Raw genomic sequence first — 24,240 nt, 5'->3', positions numbered from 1 at the left:
TCCCAGGTATCGGAGTGGGGAAGCCGGCTGCAGAGACGGAGCCGAGGCACAGGCTCTCAGCTCGGGGTTGCCATAAACCATGATCCGCAGCAGAGTCGGGCTACTGCTCCTCCAGCAGGGACCCAACAAGCAGCAGATCCGGGGAGACTCCCCTTCCTCCCCTGGGAGGAGCAGCGCAGGAGCGCACCACAGGGATCTGCTGGGTTTGGAGACTCCACATGTAGTCGGGTGCCAGAGATAGAAATGCTCAGTCACAGGCTGGGTGAGTGAGCACGGAGTGCGGCCAGAGACCAGGGAGATGGGAGTGACTGACTACTTTTCTCTGGGGGCTCACTGAGGAGTGGGGCCCCGAGTTCTCAGCTCCTCTGGGAGGCCGCAGTTTTCACTCTCAGCCTCCAAAGCTCTATGGAAAGCTTTCAGGTAACAAAAGCTCCTGAGAGCAAAACCCCAGCAGATTACTGAGCCCAGACCTGCCAAGGGTGGGGCAATTCCACCTCCGGCAAAGACATTTGGGAACCACGGCAACAGGTGCCTCCCACAGAAGATCAGCAAGAACAGCCAGCCAAGTCCAAGTTTACCAATCAATGAGAACGGCAGAACTCCAGTGCTAGGGGAATAATGCACATAGAATCCATGGCTTTTTTACCACGATTCTTTAGTCTTTCAAAGTTAATTTTTTTAATTTTCTTTTTTTCCTTTTTCTATTTTTTTTTAATTTTTCTTTTTCCCTTTTTCCACCAACATCTCATCAATCCCATTTTTGAAAATCTTTTTTATTTTTCATTTTTGGAGTCATATTCTATCCCTTCATAGTAGTTAACCTTATTTTTGGTATATATATATATATTGTTCTCTCTTTAAAATTTTGAGATACAGTTTTTCTAACAGACCAAAATATACCCTAAATCTCTAGTGTATGGCTTTGTTCTAGTCTCCTCCCTGATCACATTCTCTCACTTTTTATTTTTTTAATCCTCTTCTTTCTTTTTTCAACCAACTTCTTGTCTTATCAATTTCTTTTATAAAATCTTTTATAATTTTCATCTTTACAGTCATATTCCATCCCTTCATTGTATTTGTCCTTATTTTTGTACAATATAAGTTTTTCTTTAAAATTTTAGGAGGTACTTTCTTCTAACAGACCAAAATACACCCAAAATCTAGTGTGCGGCACTGATCTATACACCAGCCTGATCATATTTGATCATATTCTGGTTTTTTTGTTTGTTTTTATCTTTTTCTCTTTTTTTTTCCTTTTTTCTTTCTTTCCCTTTCTTTTCACCCGGGTTCAGGTCTCTTCTGATTTGTTCAGTGTATATTTTTCCAGGGTCATTGTTACCCTGTTAGCATTTTGCTCTCTCATTCATCTATTCTCCTCTGGACAAAATGACAAGACGGAAAAATCACCTCAAAAAAAAGAACAAGAGACAGTACTGACTGCCAGAGACCTAATCAATACAGACATTAGTAAGATGTCGGAACTAGAGTTCAGAACGACGATTTTAAAGATACGAGCTGGGCTTGAAAAAAGCATGGAAGGTATTAGAGAAACCCTTTCTGGAGAAGTAAAAGAACTAAAATCTAACCAAGTTGAAATAAAAAGGCTATTAATGAGGTGCAATAAAAAATGGAGGCTCTAATTGCTAGGAGAAATGAGGCAGAAGAGAGAATTAGTGATATAGAAGACAAAATGATGGAAAATAAAGAACCTGAGAAAAAGAGAGATAAACAACTACTGGATCACAAGGGCAGAATTCGAGAGATAAGCGATACCATAAGATGAAACAATATTAGAATAATTGGGATCCCAGAAGAAGAAGAAAGAGAGAGGGGGGCAGAAGGTATATTGGAGCAAATTATACTGGAGAACTTCCCTAATTTGGGGAAGGAAACAGGCATCAAACTCCAGGAGGCACAGAGAAGCCCCCTCAAAATCAATAAAAATAGGTCAACACCCCGACATCTAATAGTAAAATTTACAAGTCTCAGAGACAAAGAGAAAATCCTGAAAGCAGCTCGGGAGAAGAGATCTGTAACCTACAATGGTAGAAACATTAGATTGGCAATAGAACTATCCACAGATACCTGGCAGGCCAGAAAGGACTGGTAGGATATATTCAGAGCACTAAATGAGAAAAATATGCAGCCAAGAATACTATATCCAGCTAGGCTGTCACTGAAAATAGAAGGAGAGATAAAAAGCTTCCAAGACAAACAAAAACTAAAGGAATTTGCAAACATGAAACCAGCCCTACAGGAAATATTGAAAGAGGTCCTCTAAGCAAAGAGAGAGCCTAAAAGTAACAGAGACCAGAAAGGAACACAGACAATATATAATAACAGTCACCTTACAGGCAATAAAATGGCACTAAATTCATACCTTTCAATAGTTACCCTGAATGTAAATGGACTAAATACCCCAATCAAAAGACACAGGGTATTAGATTGGATAAAAAAACAAGACCCATCGATATGCTGTCTGCAAGAGACTCATTTTAGACCCAAAGACACCCCCAGATTGAAATTGAGGGGCTGGAAAACCATTTACCATGCTAATGGAAACCAAAAGAAAGCTGGGGTGGCAATCCTTATATCAGGCAAATTAGATTTTAAAACAAAGACTGTAGTAAGCGACAAGGAAGGACACTATATCCTACTTAAAGGGACTATCCAACAAGAAGAACTAACAATTGTAAATATCTATGCCCCTAACATGGGAGCAGCCAATTATATAAGCCAATTAATAACAAAAGGAAAGAAACACATTGACAACAATACAATAATAGTGGGGGACTTTAACACCCCCCCTCACTGAAATGGACAGATCGTCTAAACAAAAGATCAACAAGGAAATAAAGACTTTAAATGACACACTGGACCAAATGGACTTCACATATATATTCAGAACATTCCATCCCAAAGCAACAGAATACACGTTCTTCTCTAGTGCCCATGGAACATTCTCCAGAATAGATCACATCCTAGGTCACAAATCAGGTCTCAACTGGTATCAAAAGATTGGGATCATTCCCTGCGTATTTTCAGACCACAATGCTTTGGAACTAGAATTCAAGCACAAGAGGAAAGTTGGAAAGAACTCAAATACATGGAAGCTCAAGAGCATCCTACTAAAGAATGAATGGATCAACCAGGAAATTAAAGAAGAATTTAAAAAAATTCATGGAAACAAATGAAAATGAAAACACAATTGTTCAAAATCTTCGGGATGCAACAAAGGCAGTCCTAAGAGGAAAGTATACAGCAATATAAAAACAAGAAAGGTCTCAAATACACAACTTAACCCTACACCTAAAGGAGCTGGAGAAAGAACAGCAAATAAAGCCTAAACCCAGCAGGAGAAAAGAAATAATAAAGATCAGAACAGAAATCAATGAAATAGAAACCAAAAGAACAGTAGAACAGATCAACAAAACTAGGAGCTGGTTCTTTGAAAGAATTAACAAGATTGAGAAACCCCTGGCCAGACTTATCAAAAAGAAAAGAGAAATGACCCAAATAAAATCATGAATGAAAGAGGAGAGATCACAACCAACACCAAAGAAATACAAACAATTATAAGAACATATTATGAGCAACTCTATGCCAGCAAATGAGATAACCTGGAAGAAATGGATGCATTTCTAGAGATGTATAAACGACCAAAACTGAACCAGGAAGAAACAGAAAACCTGAACAGGCCCATAACCACTAAGGAAATTGAAGCATTCATCAAAAATCTCCCAATAAACAAAAGCCCAGGGCCAGATGGCTTCCCAGGGAAATTCTACCAAACATTTCAAGAAGAATTAATACCTATTCTTCTGAAACTGTTCCAAAAAATAGAAATGGAAGGAAAACTTCCAAACTCATTTTATGAGGCCACCATTACCTTGATCCCAAAACCAGACAAAGACCCCATCAAAAAGGAGAATTACAGACCAATATTCTCTATGAACATGGATGCAAAAATTCTCACCAAAATACTAGCCAATAGGCGCCAACAATACATTAAAAGGATTATTCACCATGACCAAGTGGGATTTATCCCTGGGCTGCAAGGTTGGTTCAACATCCACAAATCAATCAATGTGATACAACACATTAATAAAAGAAAGAACAAGAACCATATGATCCTCTCAATAGATGCAGAAAAGCATTTGACAAAGTACAGCATCCTTTCTTGATCAAAACTCTTCAGAGTATAGGGATAGAGGGTACATACCTCAATATCATAAAAGCCATCTATGAAAAACCTACAGCGAATATCATTCTCAATGGGGAAAAACTGAAAACTTTCCCCCTAAGGTCAGGAACGCGGCAGGGATGTCCACTATCACCACTGCTATTCAACATAGTATTAGAAGTCCTGGCCACAGCAATCAGACAACAAAAAGAAATCAAAGGCATCCAAATTGGCAAAGAAGAAGTCAAACTCTCACTCTTTGCAGATGATATGATACTTTATGTGGAAAACCCCAAAGACTCCACCCCAAAACTGCTAGACCTCATACAGGTATTCAGTACAGTGACAGGATATAAAATCAATGCACAGAAATCAGTGGCATTCCTATACACAAACAACAAGATAGAAAAAAGAAATTAAGGAGTCGATCCCATTTACAATTGCACCCCAAATCATGATTCCTAGGAATAAATCTAACCAAAGAGGCAAAGGATCTGTACTCAGAAAACTATAAAATACTCATGAAAGAAATTGAGGAAGACACAAAGAAATGGAAAAACGTTCCATGCTCCTGGATTGGAAGAACAAATATTGTGAAGATGTCAATGCTACCTAGAGCAATCTACACACTTAATGCAATCCCTATCAAAATACCATCCCCTTTTTTCAAAGAAATGAACAAATAATCCTAAAATTTGTATGGAACCTGAAAAGACCCCAAATAGCCAGAGGAATGTTGAAAAAGAAAAGCAAAGCTGGTGGCATCACAATTCGGGACTTCAAGCTCTACTACAAAGCTGTCATCATCAAGACAGTATGGTACTGGCACAAAAAGAGACACATAGATCAGTGGAACAGAATAGAGAGCCCAGAAATGGACCCTCAACTCTATGATCAACTCATCTTTGACAAAGCAGGAAAGAATGTCCAATGGAAAAAAGACAGTCTCTTCAACAAATGGTGTTGGGAAAATTGGACAGCCACGTGCAGAAGAATTAAACTGGACCGTTTCCTTACACCACACACAAAAATAGACTCCAAATGGTTGAAAGACCTCAATGTGAGACAGGAGTCCATCAACATCCTAAAGGAGAACACAGGCAGCAACCTCTTCGCCCTTAGCCGCAGCAACTTCTTCCTAGAAACATCACCAAAGGCAAGGGAAGCAAGGGCAAAAATGAACTATTGGGACTTCATCAAGATAAAAAGCTTTTGCACAGCAGAAGGAACAGTCAACAAAACCAAAGACAACCGACAGAATGGGAGAAGATATTTGCAAATGACGTATCAGATAAAGGGCTAGTATCCAAAATCTATAAAGAACTTATCAAACTCAACACCCAAAGAACAAATGATCCAATCAAGAAATGGGCAGAAGACATGAACAGACATTTCTCCAAAGAAGACATCCAAATGGCCAACAGACACATGAAAAAGTGCTGAACATTGCTCAACATGAGGGAAATCCAAATCAAAACCTCAATGAGATACCACCTCACACCAGTCAGAATGGCTAGAATTAACAAGTCAGGAAACGACAGATGTTGGCCAGCAAGCAGAGAAAGGGGAACCCTCCTACACTGTTGGTGGGAATGCAAGCTGGTGCAGTCACTCTGGAAAACAGTATGGAGGTTCCTCAAAAAGTTGAAAATAGAGCTACTATATGACCCAGCAATTGCACTACTGGGTATTTACCCCAAAGATACAAATGTAGGGATCTGAAGGGGTATGTTCACCCAACTTCTGAGTATTAGTGTAACCAAGGTTAGCCCTCTAATCCTGCCCTTTTCTATCTACCCACACTCTTTATGCTATGGCTTAACTACCATGAGTGAGATCCAAGGAGAAATGGCAAATGCTTCTTCCCAAAGAGCACAGATCAGAAGCAAACAAGGTCCAAGCTTCTTGGTGCCAAAAGTAGTTTTAGCTCATCCCTTTCATTAATTCACAAGGTGTCTTTAAACATTTTTAAAACTCCTTGCTTAGTCACAACATGCACATTTTGTGCCCCTTTGTTTTGTGTACAACTTTCCAGATTTAATTCTACACCTGCCTCACAATACCCTTCCATGTTTAGTAAATTATTCAGGATTAACTTTTTTTTTTTTTGATGTAAGTTTGCTTGTGTCACTTTGTTCTACTGATAATTGTTTTACTTAATTTACACAATGATATAAATCACTTCTCGTTCTTGGTTCAAAAGAATGGGCATTATCTCTACTAGTCACCTCTGGCTTTCCACATTATTCCTTAAAAACCTATGAAATTAAGCTGATCAAATTTCAAAGTATTTAAATTTTTGATACAATTGAAATCTAGATTATTTGTCTTTTGTAAATTTTTTTTTTCTTTTTTGTGATCAAGGATATGGACCTAAGAAGTCATGGATATTTTCTCAACTGATTACCTAGGAATACATATAAATTATGTACATACATGAATTTAATATGAAGTCAGAGGAGAAACACAGTGTTCTAAGATGTTAGAAAAGATCAACTCTTTTTGCAGAGTATCAGGAACATCACCAAAAAGATGGCATTAAAAAAAACTTGATGAAAGCTACCTACCACCCAAAATGTAGTCATTTGGGAGAGTCTTGCAGCAATCATGTAGTTATTTTAGTAGCTCTTCCCACAGAATTTCTCAATTTCATTTTCAGGCTTAAAATATCTATCTTTCCTTTAGTATTATAAATTTCAACAAAAAGTTATGATTCAAATTCCATGACATTATTGCTCCAGAATGATGAACAAAATTTCAAGAATATTTGAAAAACTGAATGTCATTTACTTAAGAGTACGTACACCATAAAAAAAAAAAAAAAGTCCACCAACATATATGATTCATTTCTACCAGTTGTAATTATTATCACTTTCCAAACTCAAATTTTTCTACTTTTAGCATGAACATTCACTTCAAATTAGTTCCTGGTCCTTTTGTTGTGACCCTGAAAATCTTTAATATCTTTGTTACTATCCTGTGTGACGCCATGTTCCATGCTTAACTTGGACATTTTCTGCTCCAGAATTAGAGTCAGCCATTTCTCTAAGAGATACTCATTTCACATAGTAGGGAAAATAATGAAGACCCCAATCTGGGAAATAAAAACTCTTAATACTCATTAATACTCCGTTGGCCCTTCTTCTTAGGCCTTTACTATGAACTAAGTAAAGAAGCTAAGTTGATGATAGAGGTTTTTTTTTTTTTTTAAGATTTTTATTTTTTTATTCGACTTAGAGAGAGAACAAGCAGGGGGGAGTGGCAGGCAAAGGGAGAGGGATAATCAGGCTCCCCACTGAGTAGGGACCTGATGTAGGGCTCCATGCCAGGACTCCTGATCATGACCTGAGCCGAAGGCAGATGCTTAACAAAATGAGCCATCCAGGTGCCCTAGACAGACACTTTAAAGAGATCTAAGGCTTCATGAAGTCTTATTGATACAACCTCCATTCAAATTTAGGACTACCAGACTTTTTATAGGTCTTCTACATTACATTCCTATCTCCCTTCTTTTGTAACTAGAATCCAAGTTCTCCAGGGCACACAAGATAATAGAGTTTGTATATTCCATTAGCATTATTTTAAATTTATCCCACATTATACACACAACATTCCCAGGAAAATGACATTAATTCTTCCACCACATAAGTAATCTCTGAGAACAGTTTAACTTTTTGCATGTGTTATCCCAATTTCTCACAGTTTCAATAGTTGTATTATATCTACAATGTCTGGTCATGCAATCATTGTTTGCCGTTCTCTTTCATGTTTAAGCCTTGCTCAATTTTAATTCTGTGAGTAACTACATGCTTAACTTTCACCAACCTCCCTGTGTCAATGCCTTTAGAGCCATTTGGTTATCTGAAGACTGTTCTCTAGATTTCTTGGGAAGGCTCCAGAAAAAAATAATCCCCGAGTTCTTCCATGTTGATACAAATTTGTTCATGCCTTTATACTAGAAAGTCAGTTTTGGTGGATTTTATGTTGACTCAAATTATTTTTATTTTCTTGAATGTATTAATATATTACTCCTTTATTTTTGTACAGAAAAAAAACCTTACTGTTGAAAATCTAATGATAATTTAAGTTTTTGTCTTGATGCCCAATTGAGCTTTTGCTTTTAAAAATCTTTTCAAGTGTAATGATTTTAATAAAATATGTCTTGGGGTTAGTCACTCTGGATCTTCTTTAGTATGAATTTACACTATTTGAACTTCAGGAAAATTTTCTTAAGTTATAGTTTGTTTTTGTGTATGTTATTTTTCCATGCTTTGGGTTTCTTCTTTAGAAAGTCATATCATGTGTATTTTGATCTTCTTTGCCTGGCTTCAGTAACCATCACTTTTCATTGAAACTTTATCTTTTTGTTTTTTAAAATAGTCAAATTTTAAAGTTCAAATTTTAAAAAAAGCATTTTCTACATTATTTACTTATTTTTAAAATTATGTTGTCATTAATTTTTTCTTTTAATTCTTTCCTGAGTAATATCACCTTGATTATGTTTAGTCTAATTCTCATTTGTTATTATTTTTTGTCTACTATCTTTTTCAATTGGCTTATAACTTATCCTAAAATTTTTATTTTCCATAGAGATGTTATTCTCTACCATATTATCTTTTGTTCTTATAATACATATGTATGGAATTTGACCTTGATAATTATCTGTTGCTTATTTTTGTGCAAAATAGTTTTCTGAACTTTTAAAAGGAGACATGGTTCTGAAACTTTTTGAATTTAGTGCTCCATTTTGTTATTTTTTTGAGTGAGAAAAAAAAAATACTAGCATGTTTTCTGAGATTTCCTGGGTCTCTTAAACTTTACCTACTTTTATCTGGACGTTTTCTTCTTTCCTCTCTGTTCTTATCTTGCTTAATTTTTATTACACTCTCAGCAGTTTCTCTTTAGGGTAGTCAGCTTGCGGAGCTCTTAAAGACTTTAGTGCTTATGGTGGATCCCATGTACTCATCCACAATTTCACCCGGCAGACCTCCTCCCCATGGCAGCTAATGTTCTCAGGTTGACTCACAGCAATTTCTACTGCTCTTGGGTGTGTCAGGCTGGCCCACAGATTTCTACTGCTCTTGGGTGTGTCAGATGCCTTGCAGATTCCCTTTGCTTTGAGCCTCACATATGTGGATGCCATGCAGGTTTGGTGGGTTTTTTTGGTTGCTTTTTTTCTTTTTTAATTCAACCTACTTGTATTTTGGGATTCACGGGGGTAACTTGCCACCTAGTTATGTTGTAAATACTTTCCATGAGGTTTTGTTTTTGCTAGATAATTTTACTTTTTTTTTTTCAAATATGAGAATTGAAAAAGATTAAAGCATTGTCACTACTACCATTTGTCAAGAATACTCCATGGTTAACATTTCCTCAAACATTTAATGTATTCCTTATTGGGAATCTTTCTCTGGCTATGCAGTCAGCTATAGTGCTAAATATGAAACTTCTTTCTAGAGATGCAAACTTCCTGAGATTATCTAAATTTTTTCTAGTATTTTTTCTATTGTCTAATTTTTTATTGGATAATTGGTTTTTTCTGCTTGTTTTATACTTGTTTTGCTACCTGATTTTTTCCTTTTTACATACTAATTTGAAATTATCATTCTCATTTTCTTTTTTAGAAGTCACTTTAAACATCTACTGATTTTGTTTGCTCTATAAGGTCTCTCTAATTGCATGGTTGAGATGGTGGGAAAATGAGGAAAAGCCCCAAAGTCCTAGAAAGTTAAGAAAATACAAACCCACTTCCACCACACTGCCACACACATAAAATATATATAATTTTTATAATAATATATAATTGTAATAATATATAATTTTTCCAACTTAGGTTTGTGAGTTTATTTTTTGGTTTTTAAAATTATAACCAAATCAATAGGCATTGTATAAGTTAGGTTAAATAACCTGTTAAATAAATAATACCCAAAGTAATAATCCTAAGACATGACAGACCACCCATGAAAATCAAAATGGATACTCCAGGTTGGCTGACACTTCCCCTCTAATCTCAAAAGGTTTTCAAGAATGTCCTGGTTATCACTTTCAAGTAGGCAGAGGAGAGAAGAAGTGGTGGAGAAAAAGCCCAACTTCTTCCAAAACACCTTGGGTCATATTTTATTTTTGAGAACCAGTACTATGCCTGGAGATGGATATGATGGAAAATGTAGTCCCCATCTATTCAGCTCCTTTCTAATATTCTACACTATAGCACAGTACATCTTGAATCTCTGTCAAGTGTTTTGGATGACTATCCAAACATTCATGGGCAGTCAAATAAATGTGATTAAAGTGATCATCACTAGGGATGAAAAAAACACAACTAAGCCAAGATAGTGTTTGTTTATTCTCGCTCTCATTAGTAGCTCAAGGTCTCTTAAACGTCTTTCTTTTTAATCTTAAAAAGATTTATTCAATGCAAGAAATTTGTTTTGTCAAAAGAACTAAAGAACTCTAGCCTAGGTGGACTGTCATTGATCTGACATCAGCAGAGTGCCTGGCTTGACCATTTCCTGACTTTGTTTCCCTGGACAAATTATTTGATCTTTCTTTGCTGCATTCTCTTGAGCTGTGAAATAGACCTATAAATAGGACTTAACTCACAGAGTATTAGTGAAGAATAGATAAATTATTATTTATAAAGCACATAGACTAGAGACTGGTGCAAAAACAAACAAACAAACAAACCAAAAAAACAAACTAACAAACAAACCAAAAAACCCCCAACTACCACTAGTTGTTTTTGTTTTATGATTATTATTGTTGGACGTTCTCTAATTACCTACAAAAATTTGTGTTGGGAATTAAATGAAATAGCATTTACAAAATATTTTGAAAATAATAGATTCCCTGCAAATGGAAGGTATTCTTACCACAAGTCAATGCTGTTTAGCTGTGACAAATACCCTGAATTTCCCATTCAGTTATTCTTTTCACTCACCCTGATTCTTTAAATTGGTGGCAAGTGGGTGCTCCTGTCTTAATAAATTAATCTTGAACAAGGCTCCATTCCCTATAGGCGTGCACTAGTGTGAGCGTGTTTCTTCTTAGAGATCTCACTAAACACATGGATCTTGTTAAGTCCCAGGGTGAAACAGTAACAGAAAGCACTAATATAAAACCTGCATATTTCCTCTGTGAACAATCTATTTCAAGAATGGTATCAGCCATTCCTTGAAATAGTCCATGTGGTGCATAATAACCCTGCTGTATCTCAGAATAGGATTTCTTTAGTCATTTACATGATAGTTTAGAAGGACATATATCTTGTGAAGCCAGAGTACAATTTTAAGTCTTCAAAGATAACCACTACTTTAGAGGGAGGCATAACAAAGAATTTAACCAAAATGATGACACAACCCTGCAAGAATAGATCCATACAAAGTTTGTCATAATTTACACCCAATCTCTACAAACTGCTTAAAAAAAAAAAATCAAAGAAGATACAATAAAATAGCTGCCAAATGGAATAGTCTGTGTGCTTTAGCCTAGTGGTATGGTAAGTGGTTTACAGATTGATTATCTATGAAAAACAAAGATTCTTTTTATATTCTCCAAGGAAATTTAGGCAGTTAGATGTTCTATTATTATCTCCTATTATATTATTAAAGTCAGGAATTGGAGATGTGGGATGCATGAATTTCCATATTTTGTAAGAAGTCATGTAAACTTCTAAAATATAGTTCTCAGTAAAAGATATTATCTTTGGAATGCCATTAATATTGTATGCTTATTTTCCCAGTGCCTTCTAAATAGAAGTGTTCCCTATAGACTTGGCTCTGTTTAAGTGTATGTTCTCCCAATTGCCTATTTCTTATCAAAGAGTTTAGAACTTAGTCGACAGCACACTTCTGGATCAGACTAACTCTTTTCTTTCACTATACTGAGAAACAATCTGTGGTTCAGAGGAGTTAATTACCAAGAGTGCAAAATAATGCCTTAACATATGCTCAAAAGCGATCCTACCAAATACGTGATTGATTTAGTGTCACCTACTCAATGGAAAAACTGGCATAGAATACATTTTTGCTCTTGATCCCTACTTTCTTGATTAAAAACTTAATGCTCAGGCTCCAGCCTTTTGTCATGATGTAATATGTTTTAAATAGAGGTGTAAAGCCAATCTAAGTGAACAATGATTTGCATATCTTGGTTTGGGCTGTCAGAATGAACTGTGGGAACATAATTTCAGTGCTATGATTTTTCTGTATTTTATGTTTTCCCCCTACGGTAAACAATGACATTTATGTTTGCTATTTCCTTTGAACTTTGAAAGAACTTTGTGAGACACAGACAGGGCAGCTATTATTATCAGAAAAGTGAGAACCTAGGGTGTTACAAAACCTGTTAGGAATTTTGGGGAGGCATTTTCATATAGCCATGAATAGTTTATTTTTCTCTTTTACTCATTGGAAAGTCAGAACAATATTTTATGTATAAATGTAAATATATTACACTTTTATGTATGTATATAAGTTGAGGACAGTGAAGATGTGTGACTCTCTCTCTTATCATAATCTCTTTACTACTAAGATTCTGTATGTCTAGATGTCTGTATAGGCCTCTTCCAGGAGCTTATTTGTGGACAGTCTACAAAGCCTACTGGGATATATCATAATTCAAGAAAACAGAAACACTATTGAAAATGAAAGTATTAAAAGAAAGACTGATAAAATCATGAAGACAAAATATATTTTTCCAGCTAATCTTTAGTGAATTGTGTCTCAGTGCTCTGAAGAAAATTAACTAAAAATCAAAACAAAACAAAAAAGACAAAAAAAAAAAAACAAAAAAAACTTTTACTCTTTTTCCTCCCAACACACAAAAGTCCAGAACCAGATGGCTTCACTGGTCAAATGTACCAAACATTTTAAGAAGAATTAATACCACTCCTTCTCAAACTCTACTGAAAAACAGAAGAGGAGGAAACACTTTTTAACTTATTTTACAAGGTCAGCTTTACCCTTAGATGAAAACCAGACAAGGATGCCACAAGAAAACAAAATTATGGGCCAATGTTCCCAATGACAATAGATGCAAAATCTTCAACAAAATATGAGTAAATCCATTTCAACAATACACTAAAAGATCAAGTGGGATTTATTCCAGGCATGCAAGGAAGGTTCAACATTTCCAAATCAATCCATGTGATACATCACACTAACAAAATGAAGGATCAAAACCAACAAAATGAAACAAAATGAACAACAATGAAATAAAAAAATCATATGACCATCTCAATAGAAGCAGTAAAATCATTTAACAAAATTCGACGTCCATTTATGATAAAAACGCCCAAAAAGTAGGTATAGAGGGAACTACTTAACATAATAAAGAGCATATTGGTCTTATACCTAATGTCATACTCTATGGTGAAAACCTTCAAGGTTTTCTTCTAAGATTAGAAACAAGACAAGGGGGTGCCTGGGTGGTTCAGTTGGTTGAGGACTGCCTTCAGCTCAGGTCATGATCCCGGGGTCCTGGGATCAAGTCCCACATCAGGCCTTCCCTTGCTCTGCGGGGAGCCTGCTTCTCCCTCTGCCTCTGCCTGCCACTCTCTCTGCTTGTGCTGTCTCTCTGTCAAATAAATAAATAAAATCTTAAAAAAAAAAAAAAGTAAGACAAGGATGTCCACTCTCACCACTTCTATTTAACATAGTAGTGGAAGTCTCAGCTAGAGCAATTAGGCCAGAAAAAGAAATAAATGAATCCAAATCAGAAAGGAAGAAATAAAACTTTCTCTATTTGTAGGTGACATGATATTATACGGAGAAAACTCTATGAAGATTCCACCAAAAAACTGTTAGAATAAATGAATTTAATGAAGTTGCAGGACACAAAAATCAATATATAAAAATCAGTTGCATTTTTATAGACCAATGATGAACTATAAGAAAGCAAAATTGAGGGAAAAAATCTCATTTACAATTACAAGAGAAAGAATCAAGTACCTAGGATTCAATTAGCTAAGGAGTTAAAAGGCCCACATACAGAAAACTGTAAGACACTGATTGAAGAAACTGAAGGTGACACAAATAAATGGAAAGGTATTCTGAGCTCATGGATTAGAATTATTATTGTTAAAATGATCATACTACCTAAAACAACTTATAGATTCAATGTAATCCCTATCATAATTCCAATGGTATTTTTCATAGAAATAGAACAAAGAATACTAAAATTTGTAATGAACCAAAGAAGACTCCTCACCCCCCAAGTAGCCAAAGTAATCTTGGGAATATTGAAGATGATTTTTTTGGATTTGACAGCAAAAAGCAAAGATACCAAAATCTAAAATTTAGAAAGTGGGACATCAAACTAAAAACCTTCTGCACAGCAAAGAAAACCATCAACAAAATAAAAGGTCAACTTACCAAATGGGAGAAAATATTTGCAGATTATATACCCACTAAGGAATATCCAAATACATAAAGAACTCACAGAATAAAAACCAAACAATCTAATAAAAAAGAACATCTGAATAGACATTTTTCCCCAAAGAAGACATACAGATGGTCAAAGGGTACATGAAGAGATGCTAAACATCACTAATCATCAGGGGGGAAAAAAAAAATCAAAACCACAATGAGGTATCGCCTCACACGTGTTGGAATGGCTATTATCAAAAAGACAAGAAAGATCAACTTGTTGGTGAGGATGTGGAGAAAAAGGAGTCTTTTTGCACTGTTGGTGGGAATGTAAATTGGTGCAGCCACAAGGGAAAACAGAAATGAGGTTCTTCAAAAACCTCAAAATTGAACTGCCATATGATCCAACAATTCTACTTCTGGATATTTATCCAAAGGAAATAAAAACACTAAGGTGAAATGATTTCTGCATCTCCATGTTCATTGCAGAATTATTTACAATGGCCAAGACAGGAAAACAACCGGTGTCCATTGAATGGTTGAATGGATTAAGAAAATGTGACACACACACACACACACACACACACACACAGGGATATTATTTAGCCATAAAGAAAATGTAGGAAATCCTATCATTTACAACAATATGGATGGGGCATTATGCTAAATGAAGTAAGTCAGAGAAAGACAAATGCCTTATGATTTCACGCATATGTGAAATCTAAAAATCGAAGTAACAACAATAAAAAAAAAAAAAAAACCAGACCCTGTCCTGTGACAGCAATGCTATCAAGACTGGCTGGAAGCACCCAGGGATTACCATTAAGTAGTTGGTCTTATTATGGTAGTGTAACAGCAAACTAGAGGTGTCTTGACAGAAGGGCACTATTCTGGGCTTTGGGATCAGGGGAAACCTTGCTGACCAGAAAATCCCTCCAAGGTCAGAAAATTTGGGAAAACTTGTCCAAGAAAACACTTCTAAGTGAGAATAATTTTGAAGACAATTTCAGGTCTTACTGAAGATAGAGAGTAGAATCAAAAAACTCATGAATATGTAACTCAGGGTATGAATTTAGCCCTGTTATTTCTTGGTACAATTGCCTACAGATAGTTGAGATCAGATAAGAATGGTTATAAAAATAAAATAAATGCTTTATCATACTTCCATTTATCTATATCCTATAGATAAATACAATATACAGGAAAATGGTCTTAATAAAATTGAATAGAAAAAGAAAATGAACAGAGAACATCAGTGACATCATTGACATGGCAGTTGTAAATGATAAAGCATGGAATTGAAACCAAATAGATTCAGAAATCGTGGGGTGCCTGGGTGGCTCAGTCGTTAAGCATCTGCCTTCGGCTCAGGTCGTGATCCCAGGGTCCTGGGATCGAGCCCCACATCGGGCTCCCTGCACCACGGGGAAGCCTGCTTCTCCCTCTCCTACTCCCCCTGCTTGTGTTCCCTCTCTCGCTATGTCTCTCTCTGTCAAATAAATAAATAAAATCTTAAAAAAAAAAAAAAGAAATCATATTGTTTGTTTTCTAGTTCTTAATTCACTACTTTTTCTTTTTTTGCCAGCTCTATGGCATCAGATATCGTGTGCTTAGCTTTGACAATTCCACATTTTTTTAAAAGAAAACACTGTAATTTTTATACAACTCAGTTACAAAAACAGCATAGTAACTAAGCACATTTAGTGTAGGATTCAATTTTTAAAATTCAAAGAATCATTTTCTTTTTCATTATAAAAATATATGCTTATATAAAAATACCAAAACACATAAAAGATTTTAAAATGAAAAATAAGAGATTCCAAACACCACCAGCCTCCAAAACTATCCTCGTTACTGGTTCCTTGTATATGTGTCCAAAAATGTTTCGTGAACAATTGTATTTTTGACACAAAGTCAATCAAATAAACATAGTTCTGCAATTTTTTCCTGTAACGACTTAAACTGTCTTGGGTCTATTTCCCGGTATAAAAATAAATATATGAATGTATTATGCCATTAAGTACATATGTTTCTACTGCAAAAATGCTGCCTTCAAAATTGTTTTTTATAACTTCCCATGGAAGTATAATCATAAAATAAACTACTGAAGATGGAATTGTTGGGTTAAAAGGTATGTGAGTTTTCAATTTTTTTTTTTTTAAAGATTTTATTTATTTATTTGACAGAGAGAGACACAGCGAGAGAGGGAACACAAGCAGGGGGAGTGGAAGAGGGAGAAGCAGGCTCCCTGCAGAGCAGGGAGCCCGATGCGGGACTCGATCCCGGGACCTGGGATCATGACCTGAGCTGAAGGCAGTCGCTCAACCAACTGAGCCACCCAGGCGCCCTGTGAGTTTTCAATTTTGATAGTTATTGACAAAGGGCACTCTAAGTATGTTTAAATTTCTGTCCATAGTAGGGAAAACCATTTCTTAGTAGTTTCAGCATTCACACACATGCAGGGGCCTGCACATCTGTGCATGCATGTGCACGAGCGTGCACACACACACACACACACACAGTATTTCCTTGAATCAGTATGAAGATCTTTCACTGTATGTCAAGTGGTCCAGATGTTCATGTAGTTTTGGCTGTTTGTTTTTTTCTCCCTGTGAAGTACATATTGTAATCCTTGAACATATATGCCCCATTCTATTTAGTTGAAATGGAGATCTTTGTTTTTCAAATTGATTAGTGAGCTTTTATAATGTAGGAGTCTTTTCTGTACATCATTTTTTGCAAATACATTTCCTGGTTTTCTTTAAACATTGTGAGAATGAAAAGTATTACAGATTTGTAAGATTTATTCACATATTTAAAAATTATATAAAGTCTTTTTTTCTAAATTTTATTTTATGTTATGTTAGTCACCATACAATACATCCTTAGTTTTTGATGTAGTGATCCATACTTCATTGTAAAGTCTACCATAAAATCCTTCTAGTATTTTATGATGATCTTTAAATCTTTGATTAATCAGAAATACAGTAAGGTATACAACTTATTTTCCCCTAATGTACTCTCAATGTAGAAGCATACTTCATTAAATAATTTATTTTATCCCCAGTGATTATCCCCTATATTTGCAACTTTCTGTCAACATTTCTTCATTACTAAAGATTATCAAGTGAATTTTTAAATTTATGAAGGAAATTAATTGCATATTATATCAGATTTTAGTGATAATCCTTTTATCAAGTTGTTTCTTCTCTTGAAAAAATCACTTATTGAAAAACATACAGCTAATTGAGGAGAAGATAGAAGAGTAAATTTATGACTTCAGGCATAAGTAATGATTTCCTAAATAGGACAGAAAGATTACCCATAAGGAAAATAAATGAGAGTTACACTAAAAATTAAGTATTTCTTTTCACTAAAATACAGCAATAAGAAAATAAAAAAGCAAGACATGAAGTGGAGAAAAATATTTGCAGTACATATTACCAAAGAAAACTCATATAAACTTCTATAAATCTAAAAAAAAAAGAAAGGGTCAAAAGAAAAATCACCTTGAAAAATCACTTCAATAAAGATCATAACCAAATGGTTAATAAATGTAAGGAAGGATGTTTACCCACATCACTTACTTTAAATGCAGAGTTACACTCGCAGCTAGAGAGGTGGACTGGCCTACCAACCCAGCCAAGCGGCAGCCCATTTGGCTCTCAGCAGGCATGCTGGGTGTGGGGTTTTGGCAATTGCTACCACTATCTGCTGTGTAGAGGCCATAGAGGGCCTCCAGCTGCCTTCTCCTTGCCTTCAGCCATGGCTGCAGCCTCCTCAGTCCAGAGACCTCTGTCTGGGCAGGCCATGCTCTGTGCCTGCCAGCAGCATCAAGCTTGACACACACTTGTAGGTTCTTTACCAGGACATGCAGAGACTGATGCATAACCTTTTGCACCCCCCTCCCCCTCCTAACCCCCCAGGTCTTCAGTCTCCTGAAACCAGCAGCCCTCTACACCAATAACAAGATGAGCCTGAGCGATGCTGAGATCTATAGCTTCGACTCTGACTACATGCTGGCATAGTACACAGATGCTCTACAATGGGGGATGTTCAGTGCCACACCGTGACATCCTGCCTGAGCACAAATACCCAGGGGGGATTCAAAGGGATGACTACTACTCCAACTTTGCTATCTGCGTACTCCAAGACATTCATAGGGGCCTCCAGATAAAGACAGAGGCCTTCCATTATGTGCAACTGGGGACTACCTACAGGGGCCTCTAATTGTGCAGGACCAGGAAGTGACTGATCTATACGGGAGCACCGAGCATACTCCACTGCAGCAGATCGGTGGCTTCTAGAGCAAAAGTCCCTCCATCCAGTAGTTCACTGACATCTTCCTGTTGCCAGAGATGGTATTGCTCTCCTGCCTGGTGGGCCACTACCTGGCCCATGACATGGAGTTTGTCCAAGTGAGCCTCTACAAGGATGTGATACATGTTGGTTGAGATGTGCCATAAAGGGTCTCATATACCAGTGGATCCAGTGAGACATGGAGAAGTTCCTCCTGAGAGAGGAGGAAATCTTTGCCACCCTGAGCAGCCTGGTGGCCCATGGGAAACAGGTGGCCTTCCTTACCAACAGTCCCTTCAGCTTCGTGGACAAGGTGATGTGACACATGGTAGGTCTCAAATGGTGTCAACTCTTCAAGGAGGTCATTGTCCAGGTGAAAAAGCACAAATTTTTCATTGACAGGTATAAGCTTTCAGAAAATTCAATGAGAAATTCTCCCACCAGTGAAAAAAAGGCCAAGATCTATTGGGGGGTGGGAACTGTTGGGCTCCCTATACCTGGTTTATGGCAACCCCTGTGTGTTCTCCTTCAGAGACCACCTCTACAGGGAGCTGGCTGATCGGCTGCTGTTGAACAGCTCGTGCCCAGGCCATTGTCATCTCCAGCCTGGAGTGGGAGATCCACATCATTGATGCAGAACGGAGCCTATATTCATGGACTCAGCAGCAGTGCTCACTGGACTGCTAGAGCACAGACAGACCTTCCAGGACACAGAGTCATGGCAGGTGCAAGGTGTCTGGATGAAGGAGCAGGAGGAGCTGAGAGGCATCACTAACGTTTTGCTTAACATTCAGGTGGGAGTGTCTTCCATAACCCCACCTACTTCTTGTGCTGCCTCCTGCACCTCTGACCTCAGCATGCCTCACTTAGCTACCTGCTTAACTGCATGGATTTCATCTCCTTCCCGTACTACACACCCCTGCTGCACAAGTGCCCAGCTCTGTACCCACTTCATACATTCTTCCTTGGCGACATGGCCCATGTCTGCTAAGGGTGACATTTTCAGGAACTGGCCCCAGCCCTCCTGGCCTGCCCACTCTGGGCATCTGTTCAGTGGTCTCCCTCCCAGAAAAAAATTAAAAAATTTACAATAAAAATAAAGAAGCACCTTTCACTGCACAGCATCAAAATGGCTAAAACAAAGAAGATACCAAGTGCTGACAGCATATGGGGAAACTGGAACTCTCCCACACTGCTAGTAGGAGTGTAAATTTTACATCCATGCTGGAAGACTGTTTGGCAGGATCTACTAAGGCTGAATATACAGAATCATCATGACCAAAATATCCATTCCTTTTATCAATTCAAGAGAAATATATTTCATTACCCTAAGTTGTACCTAAGGAAATCCATAGCAGCATTTTTTGTGCTAAATTTGACTGGAAATAACCCAACATCTATCAACAGTAGAGTTGGACAAAAGAACCGTGGCATATTCATAAAATGGCACAGTATCCAAGAAGAAAACAAACTACTGTTAATATAACAACATAGACATCACCCACAAACTGTAGCACAACAGGAGTCAAATACAAAAATTACTTATGATAATTACATTTATATAAAATCCACAACAGATGAAACTCATCTATAGTGCTGGAAATTTAGTTAATATTGAGGGACGAGGTGGTATTAGTGATTGGAAGGAGGCACAAGAGGTACTTATGGGTGTTGGCAATATTCTGTTGTTTGGACTGTGCATTTCCATACATGTGTTACGGTTAAGTTACTAGAAAGCAAGCAAGCAAGCAAGCCTGATATCTCCATTAAGAAGAATATCTGATTGGCAAACTCCTGTCTGTATCCTTAGCCAAACCCCACAATATCTTTCAGTGAAGCTTGAAAATACATGAAAGTAAACTTCAATCTGCTCCAAAAAATGGTTGATAACAGGAAGGAGTTATTGCTTTGGCTCTGCCGAATAGGAGTTTCTAAAACTCTAAGATCTTTCCACCTTAAAAATCTTTTCATAACTTTAAATATTCCAAAAGAATCGGTGTAGTCTTTTTGTGAATGCATGGATTCTTTTTGTTTCCCAAAAAGTAAATCTACAATCAACATCATTTATCTTATCTGCCAAGTCAAATGTGCAACCTGAACCATTTTTAGACTGAAAGGGGGAAAAAAAAAAAAAAGCACTTAAGTTTCCAACCTCTTTACAACTTCAGCCTAAGTGGGACCAAACAGCTGTGTCCTTCAAGAAGTAATCATCCAGTTGGAGGTGCCATAGCTCACAATTTTATGATGTAATGCACTCAGGGACAATTACCTTATCTTTCCATTTTTGTGATGTGAAATGCCAAGGATGCTGTCTCTTTATAGACTGTTCTCCTGGATTATTGACACCATTTTTATACCTGTTCCTAATTCCCCAACTGATAACATGAGTAGTCTCACTTAGCTTGTATTTTTTTTTTTTCCTTTTTCCACTGTTTTCCCAATCTGATTCATCCCTTACAAGGCTCCTTTTTGAAATTCTGAGGCTTCTTGTCTTCTTAATACTGCAAAGTGTCTACATTTGGTGGACGGGAATGACGCAAAGCGAGAAACGAACTCTGGTATATGCACGGACACATAAAGCCCTGCAGCACGATTCTTACGCATTTTTGGTGTGGCAGGCTGGCAGCAAGCTGCCCTTGTGAGTCTGGGGACTCTAGACCCATCTGGAAGAGGCCTACCGCCTGGAGCTGTGTGGCAGCAATGCTGGTGGTAGGCTCAGGGCATCCAACTTGTCCCACCTCTTTCCCCACTCATCGTTCTAACACAAATGACTTAGGCTCTCAGCAGGACTTCCTGTGGGGAGACCCAGGGGTCATACATTGTAACATTGCCTCGCTCATTTCCTTTAAGAGTCTTTGGCACATCCTAGTGAACAGAGCACCTTCTTGTCTTTTTCGCCAATCCAATAAACGGGTGCCACCACAGAGGCCCTAAAGACCCGAACCTTAAAGCTCAGAATCATTTCGAAACCACTCAGGCAGGAAATGTAAAAGCCGGAACTACATCCGGGTCAGCTCACCTATTTCCCCCTTGAAAACACAAGCTGCAGACCCGATTGCAAAGCTTGGCAACGTAGCTGACCTTGGAGTGGACGGTACTTTTTAGTTCAACGAGGGGGTGTATTTTTACCTTCAAGACTGGTGGAAAGAGCATTTGTTACAGCCAGATAAGAAGTAATCCTTTGGCGGTGATTCAGATGGATTTGCAGAGTAAGATTTTCTTGGAAGAAAAGTGAACCCTTAACTGTTTTCTTCTGCCACCACCGCAGCGCGAACAGTGATTTACAGCAGCATGTTGCCTAATTTTCCATCTGTATATTATTTGGAAAGGGTAAAACTTACGGTAACGTAATGTGCAAATGAGTGAAAACAGAATTTGTTTGCTTTCCGTCCTGCCTACACACAGTCAGGGGTTTTTCTGTGTGATGCACGGAACATGTTTGCTTGATGTGTAAGCTGTGTCTCAGTGTGAGTTCTGGGTGTGGTTCACCATCAGGCTGCTGGGAAACTTCGGGAATGTATCATAGGTACAACACCTCTGCCTCTGCCATTTGAGGTTATAGTAAGACAAGAAGATAATTTTCTTCGGTAGCATTTTTCAGCCCCTTGAGAACTTAGAGGTTCGGAGGATGGAGGTCGAGCAAAGGGGGTGGGATTCTCTCTCTACTATCTAATTATTCAACTGGATCTGTTCCTCTCTTCTCTCCCTTATGTAATGAAAACATGCTTCGTTAGGGATACAATTATGATTCATTTGAAATTCAGTCTCAAACGTTGCAACTTACCAGATGCGACAAATAATAATAGATGAAGAAAAAAGAATTTGAATTCCATGCAGGTCTTTGGATCTCATTGTTTAGGACAAAAATCATAATCAGCACTATGGATAATTATCACTGTGATATACTGATTATTCCTTTAAAGCTTCTCATGAATGATTATCCTTTTAATGTCTCCTAATGAGATTACTAAATCATATAGAAGAGAGGTAAATTGAATATTACATATTTGGAAAATAGAATTCCATTGGGTAACCTCATTCTACTGTTCTCCCTTTAGCAGCATCAAATTTCAGGATTATTTTTATTTGAGCTCAAGATATAGCTTGCTGTCCTCAGACAAACCACATGCCAAGTGCTCTGCTACCTGTTTCAAGACTTCATTTAAGAGAGAAGTCTTCTGGCTCAGTAGAAATGGGACACAGCATGTCAGTATTTCTGCAAAGTCTTCAGTAACTAGTGTGCACTGTTTGTGTGCTGTGTACCTGGCCTACATTAGTTTGCACTATTATGATAAGAAGTGTAATTACTGGATGAAAAACAATTACTGACACAGACTCATGTTGATTTTCTCTAATTTGAGGAAAGGTGATTATTCAGAAGTAACTGGAGATTAGAAAGCACTGGAGTTAACTATTTTAGTAGGAAAGTTAGCCCCTGTGAGTCCAGTTAGTCCTGCAATTCTGTGAAAGTAATCTGAACTTATTGGCTACATCATGAAGACAGAAGATAATAACACCTCCTTGTCCCAGCTTCCCAGTTCAGTCTTTCATCATTTTACAGATGCGCCAAGTCACTACGGAAACATGGTGGTCACTAAGGAAGCGCTCTGGAGCTAGGCGTGCATCAGGGAATGCGATCAATGGTTACATCTAGAGATACATGTGTTCTGGCTCATCTGCCTGATGTATCAATGTGTGAGGGCTATTTCTTGCACTTGGCTTTAGAGAATATGAGTAAATTCTAAGTAGCTTCTTTTTTTCCCAGATCTATATGTTTAACATTAAAAGAATGAATATGTACCCAGAGAATAACTCCCATCATCAGCGATCTTAAAATTAACATCTTAAATGTAACTTATTCTATATACTTGGGGCATTTTTTAATAATGAAATTGTAATTGGTTATTATTTCTGTCAAGGAGTTGAACTTGGCTGAAGCAAACAATTTTTCATTATGTATCAAATATCTCATGAGATGGTCTCTCATTCAGAGGTTCTTAGCTTGAGGTACAAAGATATAATTCAGTAAATTCACAAAACTTCTAAACACACACACACACACACACACACACAGAACCCTTAGATATATGGTATATATTCAGGTTTTTTTTTTTTTTTTTTGCTAAAGAAACCATGATTTTGTTATTACTAATGGTAGTACTAAATTCACATTTTGCTGATGAATCCAACTAAAATTTGTAAAACAAATCTCCATCTTCAAGTTTATGATTTTTTTTTTATAAAAAAGGCCAACATATTATATCCTGATACCTATTAGGATGGTAACATGGATTCCAAAGTAGTTGATCAAAAGTTTTCCCCAAGGCTTTGTGTTCATTCTCCCTCCTCTGTCTCTCTGTCTCTCTCTTGTTCTGTGTCTCTCTCAGTAGA

General features: G+C 37.2%; 1 pseudogene; it reads left to right on the top strand.

Annotated features, from left to right (window-relative positions):
• LOC110579874 overlaps positions 1-19,481 on the top strand; it is a 51,571-nt pseudogene extending 32,090 nt beyond the window's left edge.
• The last annotated feature ends 4,759 nt before the right edge of the window (positions 19,482-24,240 follow it).

This window comes from Neomonachus schauinslandi, chromosome 12, assembly GCF_002201575.2.
Source record: "Neomonachus schauinslandi chromosome 12, ASM220157v2, whole genome shotgun sequence".
Lineage (NCBI taxonomy): Eukaryota > Metazoa > Chordata > Mammalia > Carnivora > Phocidae > Neomonachus > Neomonachus schauinslandi.
The sequence above is the reverse complement of the archived record's forward strand: the minus strand, read 5'-3'. Positions and strand labels throughout refer to the sequence as shown.